General features: G+C 38.6%; 1 protein-coding gene across 3 annotated transcripts in view; it reads left to right on the forward strand.

Annotated features, from left to right (window-relative positions):
- Positions 1–8,344, forward strand: part of SPOPL (speckle type BTB/POZ protein like) — a 68,169-nt gene continuing 59,825 nt past the window's right edge. For all 3 annotated transcript variants that reach the window (XM_014593001.2, XM_006161860.3, XM_006161859.3), the window contains exon 1: positions 1–41. The gene's annotated coding sequence lies outside the window, so the exon portion shown is untranslated. The remainder of the gene's footprint in view (positions 42–8,344) is intronic.

Raw genomic sequence — 8,344 nt, forward strand, 5'->3', positions numbered from 1 at the left:
GAGGAGCCGCCGGGACTGCAGCAGCCGCCTCGCAAGTCCGGGTAGGTGCCCCTCCCCCTCCGGGGTCCCCGTAGCGCTCTGGGCGCTCGCTGCTCCTCCCCCTCCGCAGTTGGTGGGGCCGGCGACCTCCCCCTTCCCGCGCTGTGCACCCTCATCCCTCCGGCGCCCGGAGTGCGTTCTTGCAGCGCGCCCTCGGCCTGCACGGGGGCTGCCACTGCTTAGTTTTCTCCGCAGGCCTTGCCCCTTCTTTTCGTCTGGTGGGTCTCTCTCCTCTATGCCTCTACGCCTGCCCCTTTCGATACCGTCTTTTACTCCCCACCCGGAGTTCTGGCAGAGAGTGAAACCGCCCCCATCCCCCAGCTCCTCCAGCGTCCGCACCCGTACTTCCTCATCCCAAACTAAGAAATTGGAGTCTGCCCTGGTAGCCCCTTTTAGGGCTAGTTCGCAGCACTCCCGACCACCCAGTACCTGCAGACGCGGGCGTCAGGCCCTCAGCCTCCCTGCCTCCAGACACTCGCTTGCTTTCTCATAAATTCTCGTGCACGTTTCCCGAGATTGATCAAGGTAACCCTGCGGCTCAGGATCGACTTCTTGAAGAATCCAAACCTTGACATTCCCTCTTTTATCCTCTGCAGCTACCGTTTTTCTGCCTTTGCTTTTATTGAGTCTCAGTATTTGTGTACTGACATATAAAGGAAGAGGGAAGGTATGATTTTTTTTTTTTTCCCATTGAGAGCAGTCACAGGGCTTAGAAGAAATAGGATTCACCTTTTGCTTATCCTAACTTTTCGCTTCTCTCTCTCCTATGACGGTGAGCACTCATTCAGCCATCCTTTCGAGCTTCGGGAATGTTTTGTCTATATTTGAATAATCCTCAACCTAGTTTGCTACATTTTAATACTTGTCTTCTCACTTCTGAAAATCAAACCCACTGTTTCTTGGATTGAAACTGAAGTAGTAAAAGGCTCATAGATTGGAGAATTACGTCTCTCTCGCCATAATGGGACTGGTGGAATATTTCAAGTAATACCATTCTGGAGAAAAACGTTGCCTCCTGGTTAAAGAGCTCAGACTCTGCAGTAGTACTGCCAGGGTCTAAACCTCTGCCCTGTCACCTTCCAGCTCTACCTTTGGGCAGGTTTTTTTTTTTTACCTCTCTGGGATACAAAATCCTTACAGTTAGAAAGTGAGGATAGTGATATACTGCACTGGATAGTGGTGGTAGTTGTACAAGTTAATGCAGATAATAGAACAGTACCTGGATAAATATTTGCTAAAAGTTATCTTTATTATTCTTTTGCTGTTGATAGATTAGTTTTGAGAGAGAAAGGTGGGAATGAAAAGCTGCCTTCTTACTCTCTTTAACACACTTTTTGTGGTAGATATGATTTGTACTTTGTTGTATAAGTTAATTTTTTGTCATTTGAGAAAAACAGGGTTTTTAAGTAAATAACAAAGCTACAGATAGGTCAGTCCCTATTTCAGATACTATTTAAGAGTTCCCGCGGTTCGCGTCTCGGACCCGGTGGCTTAAATCTCACACCGGGCGCATGTGCGTGCGTGCCCAAGATCCCGAGAGGAGAATGGAGGAGAAGGGATTGCGGTGTGACCATCCCCCCTGGGGGGTGATTTCTCGCTTTCTGTCTCTATGTCTCTCTCTGTCTGGCGAGCGCACGCGCCCTATAGCGAAAACCTCTCCAAAAAAAAAAAAAAAAGAGTTCCTACATTTTATCTTTAAGAATAAATGAAGTTGAAGTATGTAGCAGATTTATTACAAGGAAAAATAGGAGTTCTATAGGCAAGAATTTTAGGACTGCAAATTAAATATTCAAAACTGGTGGTATTCTTCATACCCATCTGACTTTTATCTTGAATTAATACTAAGAGCTTTGGCTTCACTCAGAAGGTTGATGACTTTTCCTGCTAACCTGTTACGTTCATTCATATTCGTGCTTTTGGTGTTCACCAAATTTTACTCACTTTTTAAAACCCTGACAATTTTTGCCATATTTTTTGCCTCTTGTGCACTATAATTTAATACATTTTCAATGACTTATTAAAAAATTTTAAGTAGGTATTATTTACCTTAGAGTTGTTAAAAATAGTAAAAATTTGAAATCACTACTTACTGTCTTAACTGTATGTGAAAACTTATGTAGCTATTAAAACTTTCTCATCTAGAGCCCAAATCATTTTTGTACCCCTAGTGACACATGCTCCATGCTATGGGTGACCCTGCCTTTGCTAATGCCATTTCCTGACCTAGAGTAATCTTTGCTCTTTCTCCTACATGTCCAAATTCTACCTGTCTTCTCTCTCATACTACTACTTCATGCCAACATTGATGTCTTTATTTTTTGGTTTTCTTTATTCTGTATTTTTGGTCTTGAATAGTATATACAGTTCAAGTTTAAAAAAATTACTCTCTTAGATTCAGACTTTTAAGCCTTGTAGAAACTTTGAAGGGGTAGAATAAAATTAACATTTGACATCTACTTTGTGCTTAACCCTATTCCTACAGTTTCATAAATATTCATTTTCTCAAAAAATATTTAGTGAGCACCTCCTGGGTGTCAATACTGGGGATATTTGAGAGCAGCCCTTCTCAACCAAGGTTCCAGGGAGTATCAAGTCCTAATGCTCTAAGGCAGCCAAGGTATGTCATGAATTACCTCATCTGCTTTGTATCTAGGATGGTGCTAAGTACCATTCTTGAGAAAATTGCAGAGGTAGTCAGTGTAATCACTTTTTATAGGTCTTAATTCCCAGAGAGCCCTGGTTGAGAAAAGCTGTAGCAGAGAATAATAATGTAGTCTCTGCTTTATTTGTAATTTATATTCTATGCAGCACTGACAGTAAACAAGTAAGCAGATAAAATTGTAAGTGAAGATTGGTGATATTCTTAAATATAATGATAACCACTAACTTTTATAACACACTGTACCAATCATGGTTTCAAATGATTTATATATACTCGCTTAAGCCTCATAATAATTCTTTAAAGAAGTGTTAATGATTGTCTCTATAAATGAGGAACCTGAGAAACAGATTATTTAACTTCCACAGAAATCTTAGAGTTCAATAAGCAATGCAGCCAGGCTGTATGGTTCTAGATCCTGTGACCCTTTGGTACCTCTTATACCTTCCTTTTCTTTTCTTTTCTTTTTTTTTTTTTTTTGTTTTTTTTTTTTTGTACAGGATTCTTCACCTTTCTGGAAATCTTTATTTATTTGCTTTTTAATCAGTGGCATTTCTCTCAAAAAACAAAAAAGTTCCAAATTGGAACATAATTTTTGGACAAATCACCTGTGCCAGGCATTGTGCTAGGCTCTAGTAACACTTGGACAAAAATCATCTCTGCCAGGCACCGTGCTAGGCTCTGGTGACACTGTTTAACAGAAAGAGGGAACCTGTGTTCATAGAAGCAACAATCTGTTGAGGAATAAAGAAACTAAACAAAAAAATATAAAAACATTAAGTAATTAGAATAACTACTACAGAAAAAAAAAAATCCTTGTAAATAATGGATGCCAACAATCCATCAGGGAATACTACTATGGAGATATGACCTGTAGGCTGATACCTAAAGGATGAACTAGTTACCAAAGTGATGTCTGCAAAGATAAATCCTAAGTTTAGAATAAAATTGCCATATCTATAGTATGAACTTTTTCTTCCTTGAGTTCAGACCCTCTTTTCTATTTATCACCATCTGTATGTCTGGATGTTCTGTTAAGTACCTCGGACTTTTTCCCCCCACAAGTACACAAGTACTCTTTCATTTACAGTATGTTTGGTTTGTTTCTTTTCTTTCTTTTTTTTTTGGAGGGATTTTTGCTATAGGGCATGTATGGTTTCCTGAGAGACAGAGACAGACAAAAAACAAGAATCCCCCTTCCCCCGCAGGGAAGGCCACACCACAATCCTTTCTCTTCCATTCTTTTCTAGGAATTTTGGGCACATATGCAGCTGCACCCAGCATCAATTTTAAGCTGCCAGTACTGTGACTTGAACCATGGTCAACTATGTGGGAGTCCAGCTACAAAACCATTACTCCATTTGCTGGCCCCATTTATAGTATGTTTTGTAAATGCTACTATTTATCAAGCACTAAGTACTAGACTTTTGTGTATGTGATTACGACTTACGAAACTAGGGGCAGTAGGCAATTGTACAAATATTTGTTATTCTCATGTGATTTGTGCCGTCATGATAATTTATTCAGGTTGCCTTGAAAGCACAGAGAAAGGGATTCAGTGAAGACTTTCTAAGGAAAAATGACACTTGGGGGAGTGTTTCTAAAAGGCAGATTAAATTTCGGTAGAGAGAATAATGGGTTGAAAGGGAGCTTAAGGAAATATTTTAGGTGTTTGAAAGCAAAGCAGGAACTGGGTGGAACATATAGGTAGTAGATTGGAGAGGTTGGCGGTACCATTCAGAGGTTTCCCAGTTGAACTTGTATTCTCTTTGCTGTTTTGATTAATATCATCACCATCTGTATACAGTACTCCCTCCTTATTTATGTTCCCAGATCGCTAGTGGATGCCTGGAATGATAGATAGTACCAAGTCCTACATATACTATGATTTTTTGATTTTATAACCAACATAGCTATGAGGGGAGGCCAGCAAAGGGGTTTGAAGTGGAGGTAAATTGGGGAACAGAAGGTATGGATAGTCACAGTACATGCACAGAGTGGATCCGAAAGAGATGATTTACATTCTAAACCGAACGAAGTGGAATATCATCATTCTACTCACAACAGCATCAATTTAAAACATTATATCTGGAATTTTCTATTTAATATCTGTTTAACATTTTTGGACCATGGTAGACTAGAAGTAATAAAATCATGGGATGCAAAACCATGGATGGGGGTGGCCACCACAGTCAACGAAATTGACGATTATATCTTTTAGTATTTGTTGTCCACGGTGGTGTTGTATTTTTGCTAGTTAGCTTTATATTATACATATTAAACCTATGCTTATAGAATCACTAAATAACTGATAGTATAACACTTTAGTAATTTATTATAGAAGACATTTTATACATACTATTTTTTTTTTCATTTCCGGACTAGAAACTGAAGACATTGCTGAAAATTGCCAAGGGTTTACTAAATCTTGGGTTGGTCAGTGATAATACTCTTGGACTGAGTAGAATGAGAAATAAATACTCTTTAAGGTAGTTGTATTATGGAGTCTAAAGGTCCCTGGACTTCTGGAAGGATTACTTTTGGAACAATACTGTACTTATCCATACCTTAACTGGTAAGGTCAAAGTCTTACAGAAAGTAGTGGTTAAGAAGGGAAATAATGCTAAAATGGATTTTTAAAATACAGTAAATAAAACTTCTAGAAGTCTTTTTTTTTTTTTAATAAAAGAGGATTGACTTCATCAAAACTTGCTTTTGAAATACCTCCTTGAATTTTTGTATAAACTTTATTTTGATTTGCTGAGGCGGTCTTAAATTTTCTTAAGAAAATTGTAACTTTTAAAATTTTACTAGTTCTTACTGGTTATAGTTTTTTTTTTTCCTCGCCTATCCCTGGTTTTTAGTTTTGTACGTCTTACCAAATACTGTGTAACAGCTGTTTGGTTTTCATATATTATGGTTCTTACAGGAACATTTTATAGACCTTTTATCTATATATTGAACATAAATATAGCCTTTGCTATTCTTAGTTCCTGTTTATATGTTGTAAGGGAAGATGGAATAATTATTAGCATTGTATCCTGGATATGAAATAAAATTATGTAAACTTCATGTAGGTAAAAGCTAACAGATTTAAAACGTTTTTTAAATCTACAAATGTAAAATCGCATTACCTCAAACCATTCCTCTATCCTTTCAGGATTTGGGCATACTTACACAGGCATGTGAACCTGGTCTGGTATTGTCCAAGTCACTAGGACTGGGGCTTGATCTGTATTCTGTCATGTTAGATCCAGTTCCTGATGCACGCAGCACTTGAGAAGTGTGCTACGGGACTAGCTTTTTATGGTTTAGTTTCCAAAGGCTCTTTATAAGCAGACAACTTCCAACTTAGAATGTTTCAACTTAACACTTTTTTTTTTACCTTACAGTGGTGTGAAAGCAATGCACATTCAGTAGAAGCTGTACTTTAAGTATTCATAGAACCATTTGTCTACTTTTAGTATAGTATTCAATAAATTTCATGAGATATCTAATACTTTATTATAAAGTAAGCTCTGTAAAAGTGCTTGCACATCCATGTTTATTGCAGCATTATTCACAATTGCCAAGACATGGAACCAACCTAAATGTCCACAAACTGATGAATGGATTGGAAAAGTGTGGTATATATACTCTATGGAATACTACTCAGCCATAAAAAATAAAAAAGCAGTGAAGGTACTTAATGAGAATAGGACAGTGTGGAATGGAGTAAGTGAAGAGAAGAGGATAGAGAAAGATAGCAGTGAACAATAGAGAGGCAGGACGTTAGTGAGAAACAGGGCTTATTAACTGTTGATGATGACATGTATAGTATTCTGAACTGGATTGGTCTGAGAAGTATTTCATGATGGGCAAAGTACTTTTACAGGCAAAATGAGAAATAGCAATTGACTGTTTTAAAAAATAATTAGAATAATAAAAATAATGATTGGGGAAAACAGAAAAGATATTGAATGTTGAAGTGGGGAGATTAATGTCTCTGTACTGACGGACATGCATGGCATTCCCTTTTGAAAAAACAAAGTAATACACTGTAAAGTTATATGTAATCCAATGTAATATAAAGAAGATTATGATGATGATAATAAAAAAATAAAATAAAAAAGTAAGCTCTGTAGTAGATGATTTTGCCTAACTTTAGGTTAATGTGGGTGTTATGGACATTTTCAAGGTAGGTTAAGCTGAACTATGTTTGTAGGTTAGATGTGTTAAATGCATTTTTGATTTTCGATATTTTAAACTTATGATGGTTTTATTTGGTTATAACCCCATCTGTTGTAAGTCAAGGATTATCTAGTTTGTTGTTAGTAGATGCAGTAGTCTGTAGATGTGCATTATATCCCATTGGTTGATGGCGTTGGTAAATTCAGCCATGTCCTTACTGATTTTCTGCTTGCTGGATCTGCCTGTCTTTGTTGTACGGGTATTGAAGATCCAACTGTAATAGCGTATTCACCTGTTTTGCCTTGCAATTTTATCAGTTTTTGCCTCACCTATTAACACACTGTTGAGATACTAACTTTTGTGTCATCTTGGAGAAATGACTCCTTTATCTTTAAATAATGTCCCTAGTTATTCCTGATAACTTTTCTTGTTCTAAAGTAGTAAAGTGATTTTTAAGGCAAAGATGGTAGTAATTTTTGTTTTTAATTGCCAAAAGGTTCATATGCTTACCAGAGAGGAGGGAAGAATGAGGGAAAGGAAGAAAGCACCCTCCAGTGGAGCTTGGTTATGACTCAATCCCTTTTCCTCTATTTCTCTGTCCCATCAGGCTTTTGGGTATGCGTGCACATGCATGAGCATCTTTTTGTTTTGGGGGGGGAGAGGTTTTCCGCTACAGGGCGCGTGTGCTCGCCAGACAGACAGAGACATAGAGACAGAAAGCGAGAAATCACCCCCCGGGGGGATGGCCACGCCGCAGTCCCTTTTCCTCCATTCTCTTCTGGGCCTCCTGTGCACGCACACACATGCTCCCGGCGTGAGTTTTAAGCCACTGGTTCCGGGACGTGAACCGTGGTCGATTACGTGGGAGTCCAGCGACATAGCTATTACGCTAACTGCTGGTTCCCAACATCTTTTGTGTTTTTCAAGCTACTGTGGCCAGGATTCAAACTGTAGTTGTCATGTATACAGCCCTCAACCATTGTACTATGGGGCCAGTTCAGATATTCTTGAGATGTTTTTTTCTGTTATCATTGGGTATCATTTTTTATGTTTTAGTGGGGAATTATCTTGAAAAATATTTAGTTTTCATCCTGTATGACCAAAAAAAAAAAAGGTAAATTTGCTCTAAAATTCTGAAATTTCCAAGGCAAATACAAATATAGGGAACTACCAAATACTTAAATAAATAAATTTCACATAAGTTTAGAGGTAGCAACTCTTAGAGTCAGTTTATAATTTTATTGATCAGTTATTTAACATAGAAATTAGGCTTAAAATGGCTGGTTTTGGGAACCAGCAGTTAGCGTAATGGCTATGTTATGTCGCTGGACTCCCACGCAGTAGACCGTGGTTCGCGTCCCGAACCTGGTGGCTTAGAACTCAAGCTGGGCGCATGTGCGTGCGTGCCCAAGATCCCGAGAGGAGAATGGAGGAGAAGGGATTGCAGCGTGACCATTCCCCCCCCCCCCCCCGGGG

This window comes from Tupaia chinensis, unplaced genomic scaffold (genome assembly GCF_000334495.1).
Source record: "Tupaia chinensis unplaced genomic scaffold, TupChi_1.0 Scaffold139341_1, whole genome shotgun sequence".
NCBI classification, from domain to species: domain Eukaryota; kingdom Metazoa; phylum Chordata; class Mammalia; order Scandentia; family Tupaiidae; genus Tupaia; species Tupaia belangeri.